Below are 18,503 nucleotides of genomic sequence, written 5' to 3' on the forward strand. Positions count from 1 at the left end.
TGAATACACAGTGGAAGTGAGGAACAGGTTTAAGGATTTAGAATTGCTGGACAGAGTGCCTGAAGAACTATGGATGGAGGCTCGAAACATTATACAGGAGGCAGCAACGAAAACCATCCCAATGAAAAGGAAATGCAAGAAAGCAAAGTGGCTGTCCAATGAGGCCTTACAAATAGCGGAGGAGAGAAGGCAAGCAAAATGCGAGGGAGATAGAGAAAGATACAGGAAATTGAATGCAGAATTCCAAAAAATAGCAAGGAGAGACAAGAAGGACTTCTTAAATGAGCAATGCAAAGAAATAGAGGAAAACAACAGAATGGGAAGAACCAGAGATCTGTTCAAGAAAATTGGAGATATGAAAGGAACATTTCGTTCAAAGATTACCATAATAAAGGACAAAAGTGGTAAGGACCTAACAGAAGCAGAAGACATCAAGAAGAGGTGGCAAGAATACACAGAGGAACTATACCAGAAAGATATGGATGTCTCGTACACCCCAGGTAGTGTGGTTGCTGACCTTGAGCCAGACATCCTGGAGAGTGAAGTCAGATGGGCCTTAGAAAGCATTGCAAATAACAAGGCCAGTGGAAGTGATGGTATTCCAGCTGAACTATTTAAAATTTTAAAAGATGATGCTGTTAAGGTGCTACACTCAATATGCCAGCAAGTTTGGAAAACTCAGCAGTGGCCAGAAGATTGGAGAAGGTCAGTCTACATCCCAATCCCAAAGAAGGGCAGTGCTAAAGAATGTTCCAACTACCGCACAATTGCACTCATTTCACACGCTAGCAAGGTTATGCTTAAAATTCTTCAAGGAAGGCTCAAGCAGTATGTGGACCGAGAACTCCCAGAAGTGCAAGCTGGATTTAGAAGAGGCAGAGGAACCAGAGACCAAATTGCAAACATGCGCTGGATTATGGAGAAAGCTAGAGAGTTCCAGAAAGACATCTACTTCTGCTTCATTGACTATGCAAAAGCCTTTGACTGTGTCGACCACAGCAAACTATGGCAAGTTCTTAAAGAAATGGGAGTGCCTGATCACCTCATCTGTCTCCTGAGAAATCTCTATGTGGGACAAGAAGCTACAGTTAGAACTGGATATGGAACAACTGATTGGTTCAAAATTGGGAAAGGAGTACGACAAGGCTGTATTTTGTCTCCCTGCTTATTTAACTTATATGCAGAATTCATCATGCGAAAGGCTGGGCTGGATGAATCCCTAGCCGGAATTAAGATTGCTGGAAGAAATATCAACAACCTCAGATATGCAGATGACACAACCTTGATGGCAGAAAGTGAGGAGGAATTAAAAAACCTTTTATTGAGGGTGAAAGAGGAGAGCACAAAATATGGTCTGAAGCTCAACATCAAAAAAACGAAGATCATGGCCACTGGTCCCATCACCTCCTGGCAAATAGAAGGGGAGGAAATGGAGGCAGTGAGAGATTTTACTTTCTTGGGCTCCATGATCACTGCAGATGGTGACAGCAGCCACGAAATTAAGAGACGCCTGCTTCTTGGGAGGAAAGCAATGGCAAACCTAGATAGCATTTTAAAAAGTAGAGACATCACCTTGCCAACAAAGGTCCGTATAGTAAAAGCTATGGTTTTCCCAGTAGTGATGTATGGAAGTGAGAGCTGGACCATAAAGAAGGCTGATCGCCGAAGAATTGACGCTTTTGAATTATGGTGCTGGAGGAGACTCTTGAGAGTCCCATGGACTGCAAGAAGATCAAACGCATCCATTCTTAAGGAAATCAGCCCTGAGTGCTCACTGGAAGGACAGATTGTGAAGCTGAGGCTCCAATACTTTGGCCACCTCATGAGAAGAGAAGACTCCCTGGAAAAGACCCTGATGTTGGGAAAGATGGAGGGCACAAGGAGAAGAGGACGACAGAGGACGAGATGGATAGACAGTGTTCTCGAAGCTACAAACATGAATCTGACCAAACTGCGGGTGGCAGTGGAAGACAGAAGTGCCTGGCGTGCTCTGGTCCATGGAGTCACGAAGAGTCGGACACGACTGAACGACTAAACAACAACAACATTTGTCATATGGCCAAACTGAACAAAGAGATCAGAATTTTTCTAGTGAATCATTTGCCTATTTCTTGGTTTTAGTTCACAGTCCTTTCCCCTTCATGTTCAGAGTCAATGTTGGGTTCCTTCCCTGGCCACAGTAAAAACTGGAGAAGAGGAAATGGATTGCTGGTTCTCCATGCTGACACGTGTACATAGTTTCGGCTTCATGGGGATCCTCTTCTTTTGTATGCACTGTGACAATCCAGACAATAGCAGCACGTAGGAAGCTGCATTATACTGAGGGCTTATGCACACATTATAATGAGGGCTTGTGCCAAAAAGCACAGGTCTGATCAGTTTTGCCTTTGCAACAGGTTTTGCCTTTGCCTTCCTCCAGGAAACTCTTTAGTGCTAAATTGGAGCAAATGTCAATCCAGAGAAAACTCAACTGACATTTGCTCTGGTTCAGCAGTAAAGATCAGGTTTCCTCAGGGGAAAGTGATGGGGAAACTGCAAGTCTGAATGACCCTTGAGTCATATCATTGGTTCATCTAGCTTAGTATTGTCTACAGCAGGCAAGAGAAAGATTTAGGGGAGTGAGACTTGTTTGGTCACATTGGGAGCAGAGCCTTGGGGACGCTGCAACTATGATTTAGAATGGAGTGTGAGAGGCAGGAGGGTGCTGAATTTTGGTGTCACACAGGTCACTGCTGAAATCTGAGACCCCAAGATTTGCCACAGCAGCAGGGATGGGGAACCTTATGTTTGATGCCAGATACAGGAATCCAGACCTCTCGATTTGGCCCTTGAGATTCTCTCAAGCCAAACCCTCATTTCCCTAGGGCATTCCCTTTATGGACCTTGCTTTGCACTCTCCTTGAGTGTTTTCACCCAGATGGAATGCATCCTTGAACCATGATAATGGTCCTTGCTTGCTTGTTGCAGAAAGTGGGCATAGAAATTAGCCTGCTGTACAAGGTAAAATCCACATTCCTTTTCTCTCCCCACATTTGCCTCTGGCCCCACCCACCACTGTCATGTGGATCCCAGAAGATTGACCAAAAGGGAGTGTGGCTGGAAAAAAAAGTTTTCTTCTCCTGGCCTACAGTGTAGACAATACAGTGAGAAGCAGCAGCAGCTCTTTGGGGTTTCAGACAAGCGTCATTTGCATCTTGTCTGAGGATGCCAGAGACTGAACCAAGGACCATCAATGTGCAGAACATGCATTTTCCCACTGGGCTGCAGCCCTTCTTAAGGCACATTCACATCAAGAACTAGAGCTGAAACAAAATGAAAGAAGTATTAGTTGATTAATGGTATAAGCTTTAACTGATTAATTAGCCAATTAAACCTGCATAAATTTGCATATAAACAAAACATTTGTTTTAAACAAGAAAGTGTGCTTCCTTTGTTCTTAGATGATGCGTGCATGCATCACGCAGCAGGCACCATTTTAGAAGAGCCATTCTTGCCTGTGTGCGAGATAAGGAAGGGATGTCTTTTCCACATTTTTTAAAAAACCTACTTTCCTGTTAAAACCCACTTTAAGCTGATGAATCAGAGGCACCTTTTAAGTTGATCAAAATATTTTTAAAGTTTAGCTGCAACAACTTAATTGATTAAAAGTGCAATCCTACATGTCTACTGAGGAGTTCAATGGGTAAGGTAGTATGGGATTGCAGCGTTAATATTATCAACCTAAACTTCATAATTTGTGAGCATTTAGTTATTTTGACATTCTGATCGTCAGTAAGAGCATCAATAGATCTCTCCTCTGGTACTGAGATGGCACAATTGAAAATTTACAGAGTGTACTTCAGGTATATTGGACAGAGGTTTAATACTTTTTTTTTTAAAAAAAAAGTTTAAATAGAAAAGGGAGCTCTCATTTGGATAGTCTCATCAAACAGCTTCCTCTTGTCTTCTTTTAGGGAAATGATGGGGACAAGTATTATGGGGAAAGTAGAGTTGCATGTGACTTAATTCCTGCTATGTTCCTCCCAATATTAGGTCTCAATATTTTATTCTCCTGGTGTCTCAAATTCTAAACTATTTCTTTTTCCACCAACCGTGGCATAATAAATTATGCAAATGATTTATACTTAATGACCGAAGCTGAATGGGCCTTTTTCACAGGGGCTCCCCATTTGTGGAATGCTCTCCCCAGGGAGGTTCAGCTGGAGCCCTCCTTAGACACCTTTATACACCAGACAACAATGTTCTTCTTCAACCTTTGAAACCGCCTTTGGCTGATTGACGTCCAATGCTCTTTTCAATGCGTTGTGGGAGGGGGGATTATTGTTTGGTTGTACTTAATTTTATTATGTATTTTGTGGTTTTTATATTGTAATTTTATGTTGTGAACCGCCCTGAGATCTACGGATGAAAGGTGCTATACAAATTTATTATTAGTAATAACAATACACGTGACAGCTAGGCTTCAACTTTTTACTTTGCTATCCCAAATGCTGTGATTTTTAGTGAGAGTGAAATGGCAATGGAAGAACAGAGTCACTAACTCTAAAGCAGAAGGCTGCTTCCACACTTTGTGTCACTGGGAAAAGAGCAAAAATATGTGCTAATTGGACAAGTTGGAACTTCCTGAGGTCTACCACAAGAAAAGGTAAAAAGTTAGCATTAATTGAAAGCTAATTATCTTCAGCCAGTAGATGGCTATCAGGCATTTGGAGCTACAGACACCAAGACTTGAGAAAGGAAGCTTGGGCAGGAAGGCTGATTATCTGAACATATTCATGAAATTGCAATAAGACCTAAAGTCAGCCTAGGACAGAACCCTCTCAAAGGAAGCCTATTAATTAGACAGTCATATTGAACCAAAACTAATCTTATTAACAAGAGGCGTAAGCTAGTAAGAAGTGGTCAATGGTGAATAAAACCCAAGGTCAAATGAGACTGCTAAATAAGTAAGAAACTATGAAAATAAAGCCTTATAAATGTCTAATTCTTTATATCTAATGGATCACAGGTTATACAGGCCTCTTGTGGCTCTTGGGATACTACTCATAATTCCAGGATGCAATTGCTTGGCTGTGCGCCTTGGTTTCATAGACCATTTCTGGCTGTTCAAGAACTGACCTATCTTGGCTCCTTTGTACTTCTGGCAAAGTACAGTTAATGTGGGGAGGAAGCCAGGAATAACCCTGAATGCCACACCTCACTAGATTTAACATGGCTGGGTATAAATGCAGCTGAGCCAGAGAGGGCTTGGCTTGGTAGAAAGAGGAGTCTGAAATGCCAACTCAATCTCAGCTAGTATACAAGGAGAAGCAAGCAGAATGAACAAGAAATGCAGGAGGTTTAGGGAAAATGTCAGCATAACCTCAGCTGAACCAACTGTGCCCCATACCTGACATTACATATGACATTACATATGATATGTGGGCTATAGTTTTGGCTTTGATGGCAGAAGTTTCCCACCCTGGCATTACTGAGATATAGATAAATGTATGTGGCAAATATCACCCAGATATGTTCAGCTGTGTACCCCTAGGCAGCCCCGTCCTGATCACATGACACAGTGCACACACACTATTTGAATGGGAATGCCCATCAACTCTGTGGGGGCCTGGGCAGGCCAGGTCGTCCTCTTATATTCCTCCTGGGATTGACAAGGCATCTGACCCTCACCTGAATCTCATAGCTCTCCTGTAGCTGCCTCTGATTAGTTATCATTTAACTCTTTGGGGAAATAATTATCATCACACATCATGTGCATGGAAGTTGCTGAACAAATTAACCAACTAGAAGGATTACTGTTAATAGCACCAGTTTTCCTTTAACTTGATATCGCTGGATATTTTTGATGCACTGCAAAAGCATTTTTAGTTTGCTTTCTGTTGCCACCCTGGAACTTTTCTTTATTAGTGCCACTTTGTTTTGTACGATTCCTTGCAAGTGAAGGAAAACAACTTTTCTGCTTGTATATGTTGATAATATAATTTTGCTTACTGAGGACAAACAAGATTGTACAAAAAGGAGATTGGGTGCAGGCCTGGCCAGGACATAGGTGTCCTGACTGTGACAAATGTGACCTGTGTACTTGCTTGCTTGATTAACAGCTGTTGGGAACTTCAAGGTCCCTGCTATCCCTTCTCATGGTCTTTGTACTGGACCTGGAGACTCCAATAGAGAGAATTCCATGTCAAGAAGGAGGGCAAATGGGCACCCTATCAAATGACAGGGCAGGAGCTACATGGAGCAGGGCCTTTTCACTGGTGGTGCCCATTGTATGCCTCGCTCTTCCCAGACCTGCTCTTTTTTGGCCTGTATTTTGGAGCTTTATAATTTAGGAAGACTTTGGAAGAATTGGTTGACAAGTCTTATCAGTTGCTGACGTATGAGCGGATTTTATTTGCTGCTATTCTGGGCTTCTGGTGCACCAGGGTTTACACCAGCGTAATAGAGTAGGCCAGGATGCCAGAAGGGATACAATTTATGAGTTTTCTCCATTATCTGCACAGCAGGGGGTATTCAGTCAACAGTGCAAAGGCTGAGCTGAAGCATTCCCTGCTGGTTACCTGCTTTCAGCAATAGGGGGCGCTGTTTGGTAGTACCCAATTGGTTAGCTGTCAGATTCTAGAGCTCCCTATAGGTGGCTCTTAGGAAATTCACAAAATACAGAGTCTATTCATAAAACACAGGGTTCATTCATAAAGCAGTAACATAAATCTCCATTGCTACATATTGGGTGTATATTTCAGCAGTTGAACGTACAGGTTTATGGCCATGCTGTAGCGTAGTGCTTTTGCGACTGTGAATAAAAGGTGGCGGGGCTCATTGTCTCGGGGTTTGGGGGGAAGGGGTGTCAAAACTGATTTCCAATAAGTACCCCCCTTTATTTCCACAACAAGTCCTTGAGTCTGTACTCTGAATGGTGAGACCAGGGACCTAGAAGGTGCAGGGTTTGTCAGTCCAACCCCTGCACAGTCTCATCAGGGCTGACCTTAAGGCAATTGGAGCAATTGGGCCAAATTTGGGCCCCGCGGGCCGCTCCTAAGGGGCCCCCCACACCAGGGCAATCTAGATGGATTTTATTTATATCTATAAGATTTTGCAGACTTTGGCTATGAACTGGGACCCTACCAAGAAAAAAAATCCAAGTTGCGCTCCACTGCTTCAAATTGGGCCCCACTGGCTAGCCCTGAGTCTCATAGTTGCTGGGCCTGAGCTGCCCTGCCCTTGCATGAAGTTTTGGGTTTACGATTTTGGGAGAGGGGAGACTGCGGCACTGGGGAGCGGGCAAGCTGGCAAGGCCTCCTAGACTTAGAGGCCCTAGGCTTCAGCCTACTTAGCCTATACATAAATCTGTCGCTGCCTGTACTGGGCACTGAGCTTGGGGGTGTTGCAGGGCGTTGCAACTATGATGCAGTGAATTGAGCAAACCAGAAGGTGAGAGGCAGGGGGTACCAAATTTTGGCCTCGCACAGGGGGCCACTGAAATTTGAAAGACCAAAGTCTGCACTTACATATCCTCAGTGTAGTCTTTTCTCCAGGTGTCACAGCTTGTGTCTGGTAATTGGGGAGGGTCATAGTGACCCCACTGACATGGTCAGACTACTTCCTAGTGATGTTTGAGCTTGTGGTACACATTTCATCTGCAGGGTTGGGGGACACTTTTGGATGCCCTTTGCCCAAAGATTTATGCAATCTGCTGAATTCCTGAATGCTCTGTGGGATTTCTTAGTGGATAGAGTTGGTGATCCTATCACAGTTCTGGTCCCTCTGTGGTATGGTAAGATGTGAAAGGTTGGAGACATGATAGCTCCCAAATGTCTTCTTGGCTTCATGGAGCTTGTTGAGCTCCCTGGCACTCCAGGGACTTGTGAGCAGTGAAACAGACCAGACAACACTTAGAGTGCAGCTGGATGGAATTGTTTTCTGAGGTTGACCAAAAACTGGTTAGAGTGCATCATCATGCCTACCATCAGGCAGTGATGGCAGCAAAGAAGGCATACTTTGCAGCCTCCATTGTATCATCAGGAGTCCAGGAGAACTCTTCAGGGTGGCGCAGAGGTTGTTGTACCTGAAGGAGAACCCAGTGGGTCCCTTGAAGGCCTGGTATGACATATGTTCAAGTTTCTCACCACAGACTGATTGGATTGTCTCCAGAGGGCAAAGGTGAAGAACTAAGACAAATGAAACAAAGTTATCTCAAGCCACCCATATTTGGACTTGGATGACAGATGACCCCTGTGAGAACTGGGGATAAAGATGCTTAACCTTAGGAAATGCAAATGGCTATTTAATAAGTTATAAGCAAACAGTGCCAGACAGAAGAAGTGCCAGTTAACCCAAGATCCTCAGCAATGGTGAGGATTTGGTTTCCCTCATCTGCACAACGTTTTTGTTGAAAAAGAAAATCCTCTATCCCATGGTTTATATATTGAATGGGGCAAACATTTGAATAAACAAACATCAGATCTAGTTTCCTTATTTCTTATATGAAGCAAGAGGGAAATCTCCTTCCCAAGAACCTGATGCTGTCATTCTGCATACCGCCAAATCACCTATACCAGTCAATAACATTTTATTCAGGTATACTATAATTCAATAGACCCAATGCTACCTATTACTACATTAAATGAGGCACTGATTGAGGAATTGCTTGATTGTATAAGGAGGGTTTGAAACGGTAAACAAAAAAGTTGGATATCAAACAAATGGAGAAATGAGGTTCATCCATGTTAATCTGTTTATCGTGGACACTGTACACATAAGGAGAGAAATCAATTTACTGAAGGGCCTAAATAAATAACTGATAGAAGAATAAATCTAGAATTTAAAATGGAAAAGGAAATGGTACATAAATGGTGGCACACACAAATGGAATTTTTTAAAAGCCAACAGTAGCAGAGCTAGAGGGCAGAGCAGATCTTAATTTTCATATTGAAGCAAAATATAAAAGCAGCATAAATTAAGGATAAAAGTTGGCAAAAAAGAGAAGGCTTTATTTACTGCTGCTGTAAACAGCTCATCCCCCCCCCCTCATTTTGAGTTGAAATAAACTAAAATGATGGGGCGGGATTTATTGGGAAAGAGCACAGAGTGCAGCCTAATCTTCTATTCCAAAGATTTATTGGCATTACCATAAAAAAGCTTAATGTTTTCCCCTTTTTATTTCACTTCTGTGAAAGGCTTGACAAAGAACCCTGAAGTGCATTAATATATGAAAATATGCATTGTTCAGATTTTGTATATTTATTGTCTTTGACAGTCTTTGTAATGCGCTATTGACTACAACAAACCATACCGTTTATGTGTTTTTTATATTCTGTGTTGCTTATTAAATTCCCTACAAACTATCATTTAAGATTCAGTCCTGCTCACAGAAACTTTGGCATTTTGAGAAAAAAATGAGTTTGATTCAGATGAATAAGATATGTTCATAAGCATACCTCTCAAGTTTGCAGAGGGTATAGTCTAATGCATAGTATACCATAGTGAATTGTATCCTGAATCTAGATGGTTGTTGTTGAATGGGCATGGATCTGGGGTACCAAGCAGAATAAGTCTAGGTACCCCACTTCCTTGTCAAACCCCGCATTTCAATCCCCCCCCAACTTCTGCACCTCTTTCCCCTCATCTGCTGTGGCTTTGGCTTTTTTTTAAATAAAAAATATTGATAGGCCCATCCAATCAGAGATCACACAGTGACCATGATGACATGAAAGCATCACATAGTTCTATTACAGAGTCATTGTATTACAGCGTCATTGCAAAGCCATTCCATTTGCCTCACTCTGAATAGGGAAGAGGAGTATGTGATTTCATATTATGCCCATCACAGAGAAAGGCTCCCTGCCTTGCTCCAATGCACTTTCATTTCCTGCAAGCACTCTACAATAAGATTCAGCCCGGTTCCACTCTAGTTGAGTGTAGTCAGGCATAAACATGAGCAAGAGGGCATCTTCAGTTGTGCATCCAGAAACGCATCCCGCTGAAAATGGATGCAGTGTGGATGGACACCCATAATTAGGATATGCATCTGGATGCAGATGTCAGCTATCTACATGCTACCATTTCTTTGGCAACACCTTTCCTCTTCTCTTAGTGCCACCTGCCACGTTGAAAACATTTTCACATCCTTTTGAAGAGGGGTGAAAAAACTCATCCCCAAATAAGGGTGTTAGGTGATGAAGGGTGAAGAAAACGTTTGTGCACTTTGCATTTGGGCTCATAAACAATACCAAGAGTTTCACCAATGATAGAAAACAATACATTTCGCCAACGGTTCTTCCCAACAATTCGTAGGCTAAAGAGACAGAAATGCATAATCGAAGCTATTGGAGAATGACAGAGTAACTTTGAAAAATGAACACAAGTGAAGATGTCTTGATTCCGAGGGGCATTGTAACAAGTGTCTGCACCTTTTAAGGACCTGTGTGGGAACTCACACAATATTTCTAGACCAAGTTTGAAAAATGGAAACACATCTAAGTTGTCTTGACTTTGACGGGTGTTTTAACAGCTGTAGGCACATCTTTAGTAGCTATTTGGGAACTCACAAAATATCTCCAGACTAATTTGCATAGATTCTACCAGTTGCTTTAGAACTCCCCGCTCTCTCTTATGTACTTTTATACCTTCCTACCTAGTTAAATAGCATGTTTGCATGTCAGTGGAATCGCTTTTCAAAGATATGCCTACACTGCCAGTTCTCTGAGGAGCATGCCTCAACAGAGCTTATCTCAAATGTAGCTGGTCAGATTATATCTTATATTTTATTAATCTAGGTTTTTATCAAGTAGATTCACTGACTTCAAAAGCTTTATCTTTGATTTCGTATTAATGTCACCAAGAATAGTATATAGCCGAGAACATAAAACTTAAATCCTATAGCTTGTTGAAGGCTTTGTATCTCTTCTCCTGCTCATAAAATGAAATGTCATATATATTTTACAGACAGCATTGGCTAATGGTGGTTGGGGATGCTGTTAATGCAAGATACAAGACTATCAAATAGTACAGGAAACTTAAACCTTTAAAATTATTGCAACAGATCACACTGGCTAATGGAAGTGAATGGTTTAGGATGGAGCACTAATGTCTAAATGGAATTTCCATTTCTTGATGTGTTATAGAAGGAGTGCTTGTAGGGGATTAAAATCCAGTAAGCATAATGGACGATGATTGTACAAATAAATGGAAAGCTTCTATCCAGAGTTTTTTTGCCATGAAGGATGACATTTCTTTTTAAATTATATATTACATTTATGCAGTGATGCAATACTCTTCTGAAGTCCTGAAATATTCGTTGTCCTGATTAATTCATGATAACCTAAATTAGATGTGATGCCTCAAGGGAGGCTAATCAGCAACTGTTGATTTTTGGGGTGGAGTTCCCACCGCCCACAAACACTAGATAACAACGATGCAGAGTGACAGAGTATGACTTACTAATTAAGTAAATCACTTGAGAAAAGCTAAGAGTTAAAACAGACTGGTAAGTACACACTGAACCCCCTAAAGCAACAGGAACAGTTCATCTGGTGAGGCAAAACTGAAGCCGTGGATATCACATACTGGCAGGGAGAGGTGGCATGGAGGCCAGGGTTGTGTGGATACAAAATTAGGCACACTGGGTTGACTCTGTTAATGTGCCTGTGCCACCCCCTCCTTGCCACTTCCTCGCCCCTCTCTCCCAGCATGCAGCATTGACACTGCTGTTGGGAGGCTGTTGCTGTGACTCTGCCCCACTGGGTGAACCACATTATTCAGACTTAGAATTAGGGTAGGAAGATAACTTTGACTCTAGCAAATAAGAACAACTCACACTCTCCCTATTCTCCTGCCTCTCCTTCACACACCATGTATACAAGCGGATTTATTCTGATTTCCCCCGAAATATTATTTTTTTGTTAGCTTAATCAGATAGACAGGCATAGATATTTCATGATCTCAATCATATTGTAGAGCTGCCATTGATTTAAATGAGGCAGAACTCAATGGAGATTTTGAGGACAAGAAATGTGGAATCTGGACCATTGATCCAAAGCCTTTTAATCAGAGATACAGATGGAAAGACTGTAGAATAGATTGGTTATCATGTAGCTTCAGTTTATTTGTGCTATTGATGGCTTTTTTAAAAACTAGGGGAGTATTATTTTACAAGATAAATAATCATTTATCTTGTACCTCCCCCTCCCTTCTTTCTTCCAACCAGCTAATTGCCACCTCAATGCATTTTTGTGCATATTACTTTGATGGAGAACAGCATTGCAAAATTCAGAGTAGTGCAAATTTTGAAAGATGACTATGTTTTGGTCCCCACGTCTTTCAGTTGCCTTGTAAAGGGCAAATTTGGAAGGTAAGTCCACCTGTAATTGCAAACTGAAGCAAATTCCACCCCCCATCTCTATAAAGAATTCTAGCTCCCCCTGACATCTGCCACAGACACATGGAAGGGTTTATATGGACTGGAGTTATGTTGATTTAAGCTGTGGCTGCATCACTCAGCAAAACTGCTTCAGACTGCAGATACACTTCTATATGTACAGTAGAATAGATAGAATCTAGTGTTGTGCGAGTGAGCTTCCATTTGTTCAGAGCAAATTCACATTCCTCTCCTGCCCCTTGCACCTTCTGAATCAGAGGAAGCAGATTCTGTGGGTATGCAGGGGGCTGAAGTGGGGAGGAGAGGAAGTCCCATTGTGCAAGCAGAAGTCCATTCTGCTCATGCATAGACAGCATTGGGTGCAGTCCTACAGTATACTGTAGTATTATTATCTCCAATTAAGTTATGTATGGGGGGGGGATTACAAAAGGGTAGACCCTGTCTGGAGGCTCACAATATAAGTGTAAGTCTCAAACACCAAAACAAGAGAAAGGAGGAGGAGGAGAGAGAAAATATGTGTTTTATTTAAGTGCTTTTGAAATAATGTAATCAATGGGGAAGCCGGAATCCCAGGAGGGACAGAATTCCAAAAGCAACTGAATGAGGAAATGATGTAAAAATGAGGAAATGCTTTAAAAAATAACAAAGAAGGAATAGAACAAAGCAGGCATGTGTGGGTGTGCGAGAACCAAAGAAGAATAAATTAAAGATAAACAAGAAAAGCAGCATGTAAACACTTACAGACCAAAATAAGAATTTTGAAACCAATATTCTAAGGAAAAGGAAGCTGGGAAGTGTGGCGGGAAGGGAGGGAGAAGAAGAGAAATGAGCAGATGGAAGTGAAAGGTGAAACAAACAAGATGAGCAGCAGATAGAAGAAAAAGGTTATAGATGGGAAATAAGAAGACTGAAAAGACGATCAATGTGCAGAATTAAAGTGGGTTCATATTTGAAAATGAGGAAAGAAAGCTTAAAGAAAGTGTAATGGGTAAGAATTGGCAATTGCCTGGATAAAGAACAAAAATGTAAACATTATGAATGTAGATGTACCCCTAAGTGGTTATTGATATTTTCTGGATTGTATATAGGATGAGAACAGTGACCAAAAAAAATGGGGGTAGCTACTCACACCCCGTTTTACTGGATAAAACTTTTAATGGATGATGAGACTGAGTTAGACTATTTGGTGAATCAGAAGTTGGGAGGAGTGTACCACACTCCTTTCTTGTGCCGCATCACAATGATGACTGTATTTCAAGACAGCAGTTCTCATTGCTGATAGGGAGGGGAGTTCATTGAACTGGGCGACTCCAATTACTGAAAAATGTATGTGTGTCCTCTGCTTGAATGTTCAGTGGGTGAGCTCATTATTAGAGGGAAATATCCGACAGCATGAAATATTACCATTGGATCTGCGAGGCCATGGATCAGGAAGATTGCCTGAATTAACTGGACTTTGTGATGAATGGACGGCAACCGCTTTCAAAAGAGGCACCGGAGACTGGCAGCAATTTGATTAGTGCTGATGTATCTGATGTAAAAGATCTAGAGCATCACAGCCATTTCCACAAAATGACAAAGCTTATGAGTCTCAGCGCTGGGTGGAGAGAGAAAGTAGGTAACAGACCGGTGGAGAAAGTGTTGAAGTCTACTTGCCACTGAGTAGTTTGGCTGCCATAAGCCAAGGTCAGCAGTGTGTAACAGTCTGTGGCAATTCTCTGAGAGGAAATCCACAGAATTTGCTTTGAATTAGCTTTATATTTGCTGCAAGTGGTTACAATTAGAAAAAGCTTTCCGAAGGTTACATTGAGCTGGGAGTGCTATTATGTGAGGCGAATCAGCTGCTGGCTGCCCAGTTCAGTCTTCAGACCTGATCATAGTTAAAGGCAAAGCGACCCCTGACCATTAGGTCCAGTCGTGGCCAACTCTGGGGTTGCGGCACTCTCGCTTTATTGGCCGAGGGAGCCAGCGTACAGCTTCTGGGTCATGTGGCCAGCATGACTAATCCACTTCTGGTGAACCAGAGCAGCGAACGGAAACGCCGTTTTCCTTCCCGCCAGAGCGGTACCTATTTATCTACTTGCACTTTGACGTGCTTTTGAATGGCTAGGTTGGCAGGAGCAGGGACTGAGCAACGGGAGCTCACCCCGTCGCAGGGATTTGAACCGCCGACCTTCTGATCAGCAAGTCCTAGGCTCTGTGGTTTAACCCACAGCGCCACCCATGTCCCGACCATAGGTAACATAAATCTAGGTAACATGAATCTAGAAGCTCACCTGGGCCAGGTGAAAAGTAGATGGTAGGGAAAAACTGGAAGCAGTAGTGGGGCAGTGCAGGTGCTATGTGCCTACATGTTGTTGCTGCTTACAGAGAGGAAGAGGAGGGAGGCATGGGGAGCTCACTGAAGTACAGGTGGCAGGAGCAGAGGAGTTGTTCTGCCACCATGCCTGCACTGTGCCTAACTCTGCGTGCCTTGCATCTTCCCTTTTACCTCCCAGGAAGTGGCAGCAGCACTTGGCATTGGGAAACCAGGTGTGCAACACTTCTACATGTGTACCCTGCTCATCACCACTGGTTGGAACTGGTGAGTGATGGGTTAAGTATGCCCTTATGTCCAAACTTCCTTTAAACTGTACCTTACTGTCCCTGATTTCCACAGAGGAAAATGCCTGCTGATGGCCACTATTGCCTGCCCCCCCCCCCAATGCTCATTGGAATGGACGTTCTGGGGAAATAAAGATGGCTGCTTGCCATATGGAATTGTGAGACACTCCAGCAAGTTTTCTCTGCCCGCCACATATCGCACCCCAAACTGAAGATGAGAAAGATTCCATGACTTTCAGCTCTGAATGGCACTCCCCAAATTTGGGTTGAATGTTCAAATTACCGTATATTTCACTCCATAGGACGCACTTTTCCCCTCTTCAAAACTAAGGGGAAAAGTCTGTGCGTCCTATGGAACGAATGCAGGGGGGAGGCAGGCAGGAAAAGCCCCCAAGAGCTTCGTGCCGCTCTTGCGGGCTTTTCCCCAGGAGGGAGATGGGACTGATTCTGCCAGTCAGTCCCTTCTCCCTCCTCGTAGAAAAGCCCGCAGGAGCCACACACTCCTTAAAGGATGCGCGGCTCCTGTGGGCTTTTGCGGGAGGTGGGGGAATTGCCATAGCCGTGCGCAGCCTCTCCAGCTGGGAGAGGCTGCACAAGGTTAAAGAGGAAGCCAAGGCAGCGAGCGGGATGGATCGCACTCGCTGCCTTGGCTTCTTTAGCCACGCTTCTTTAGCTGTGCTGGAGAGGTTTAGCTCCCGGCTGGAGAGGTTGCGCGGCTATGGCAGAAGCCAAGACAGCCAGCGGGATGGATCCTGCTCGCTGTCTTGGCTTCTTTGGTCTTTGGGGCTGGAGGGGGGGTGAAACCTGGGCTTCCCCCACAGCCCCGAGAAGCTCTGGGAGAAGCGGACAGGCAGCGATTTCCCCCTCTAAAAACTAGGTGCGTCTTGTGGTCCAGTGCGTCCTATAGAGCGAAAAATATGGCATTTAAAGTTTGGCACAGCTCTAGTGAGAACAGTTGAACATACTGAAATTTAGTCTTCGACACAACAGCTAAAAACAAAGTATTCCTGCTCATTTTCACATCTGGTCTTTATATGGGCTTGTAATTCTGAAGGTTCACGCGCTCTGCATGGTTCCGCCTTATGCTCTGGGTTCATCTCTTTTGAGAGACAGGTGAAGCATTTTATTTGCCCAGGGGGTTTAGATCTTTGTGTTAAAAAAATTACCATCTTCTCATTCCCCCATGTGTTATAGGAGAGGTATTCCTTCATGTGAAGAAGAACAGCAGGAATGCTGCTTTTTAGATGGTGCTTCTCATCTGCAGTTTTTAGCAGTACTGGTAGCAGATAGTAATACATTCTTTTAAAATGTGCTGCTTGATTAATTGGCTACCTTTTCAGTTGATTAAAGGTTTGATTAATCTCACTGCTTGGCCAAACCAATCCGTTAAACATTGAGCCCTATAGAACAAGTATTGGATGCTTCATTGAAAACTCATCTATAAAGAATCAAAACTCTTAATCAACTTCCCCTCCCCTTTTTTCTGGAATAATTCAGTCCCCTTAGTAGCACAGGCTGAACATTGATGTGCATAGAGGGAGTAAAAATTGAACCCTAAATCACAGATTAATAATAATAATAATAATAATAATAATAATAATAATAATAATTTTTATTTCTTTAAGGAGCTCAAAGTTTACATTACATCAAACAATGAACAGATAGCATTAAAAAGTTCAAAAAGATACACTAACAAAACTTCTTACTACCTGGCTCCATGATTTTGGTCAGGCCAGGATGCTTATGTTAAAATGGTGGTTGAAGGAAAACAATGTTAAGTTCACACCACGGTACAAGCTCTACTTACATTTTTGTGCATAGGTACTTCCTTTACAGTCACACTCCATCATGGGTTTTGTGGTTTCAGCTGCTTAGAGTGCAGGTACATGTCACTCATGGCTGTAGTATTATTATGTTAAGTCTACGAGTTCACACTCTCATGGGATTTGACAAGATGATGATAGACTGGTTGGTGCAGCTCTGCTAAAACATTGTGAAAATAAAGATATTGTAAGAATACACAGCCCTTGTTGCCATGGCACTGAAAAACATGAAAACCCTTCCTGAAAGAACGAACACCCTGCAGATATGGCAGAAAACTTTAGGAAGTCTAAGTTTGGAATACAGTTCTGCTTTTCTCAGAACTACAAAATTCTAACTTAATCCAACTTTTATGGTGATTTGATAGCAACTCTGTTACTGTAATGATTGTGGCTACAGTATTTTGTTATTTAACCCTCAGATTAAGATTCAGTGATCAGGAATTGGATTCAGAGGAAAAGAAAAGAACAAGTAACCACAAGAATACCAGGACAGGCTGAATTTTAATAATAATAATAATAATAATAATAATAAATAACACCTGGCATATATAAAGTGCTTTCACATGTTTGGAGCATTTCACATACGTTACCCTGTTAGAGTCCTTACAACATCCCTGTAAGTAGGAAGATATTACCCATATACTGCTGATGAGAGACAGGGGTGAAAGAATGTGCCAATTTGAATGTAACATTCTTGGCTTAATAAACCATATAATTTATATAATTGCCAAGTAGGGCTGCATGGTTCTCACTTGACCTCTGGCTTTGGAGCTGCAGTTCTGGTATCTTTAAACCAGAGTTCCTTGTTACGTAAGAAGAAGAATGAGGGAGGACAGGTAACAAACTCCTGAAGAGAGCAAACACATGTTTTCTGCTGCCCCAGAGAGTACAATTAAATCTAATGAACCCAAGTTGCAGGGTGGTAGATTTTATCTGAGCATAGGAATAAACTTATTAATGGCAAGTAGTGCTGTGCCAAAAATATTCTTCTGTGCCCCTGCCCCCAAACCATTATTCATCAATAATGAGAAAAGAATTTGGGAGGAATTTAACAAAGTACAAAGGTAAAAAATCCCTTAAAGGTAAAGGTAAAGGACCCCTGACAGTTAAGTCCAGTCGCAAACGACTCTGGGGTTGCGGCGCTCATCTCGCTTTACTGGCTGAGGGAGCCGACGTTTGTCCGCAGGCAGTTTTTCCGGGTCATGTGGCCAGCATGACTAAGCTGCTTCTGGCAGAACCAGAGCAAGGCATGGAAATGCCATTTACCTTCCCACCATAGCAGTACCTATTTATCTCCTTGCACATTGACGTGCTTTCGAACTGCTAGGTTGACAGGAGCAGGGACTGAGCCATGGGAGCTCACCCCGTCGTGGGGATCCGGACCACCAGCCTTCTGATCGGCAAGCCCTAGACTCAGTGGTTTAGACCACAGAGCCACTCGCATCCCTTAAAAAACCCTTAGTGGTGTACTAATTGCATTAGCAGAACAGCTTGTGCAAGAGGAGGGCAGCAAGCCCGCATGGTTCGTGGGCTTGTTTCCAAAGCTACATGAGAGGCATTCTGCTCATGCAGTTGGACTTCGGTTTCCTTTATCCTACCTGGGCACCCTCAAAATCTGCTCCAGAAGGTTGGGGCTACTGGGGAGAGGAGAGGCAGGAGAAGTTCCATTGTGCAAGAGCAGAACGACAGCTCTAGGCTCC

The sequence above is a fragment of the Podarcis tiliguerta genome, assembly GCF_965153285.1.
Source record: "Podarcis tiliguerta genome assembly, chromosome: 2".
NCBI classification, from domain to species: Eukaryota; Metazoa; Chordata; class Lepidosauria; order Squamata; family Lacertidae; genus Podarcis; species Podarcis tiliguerta.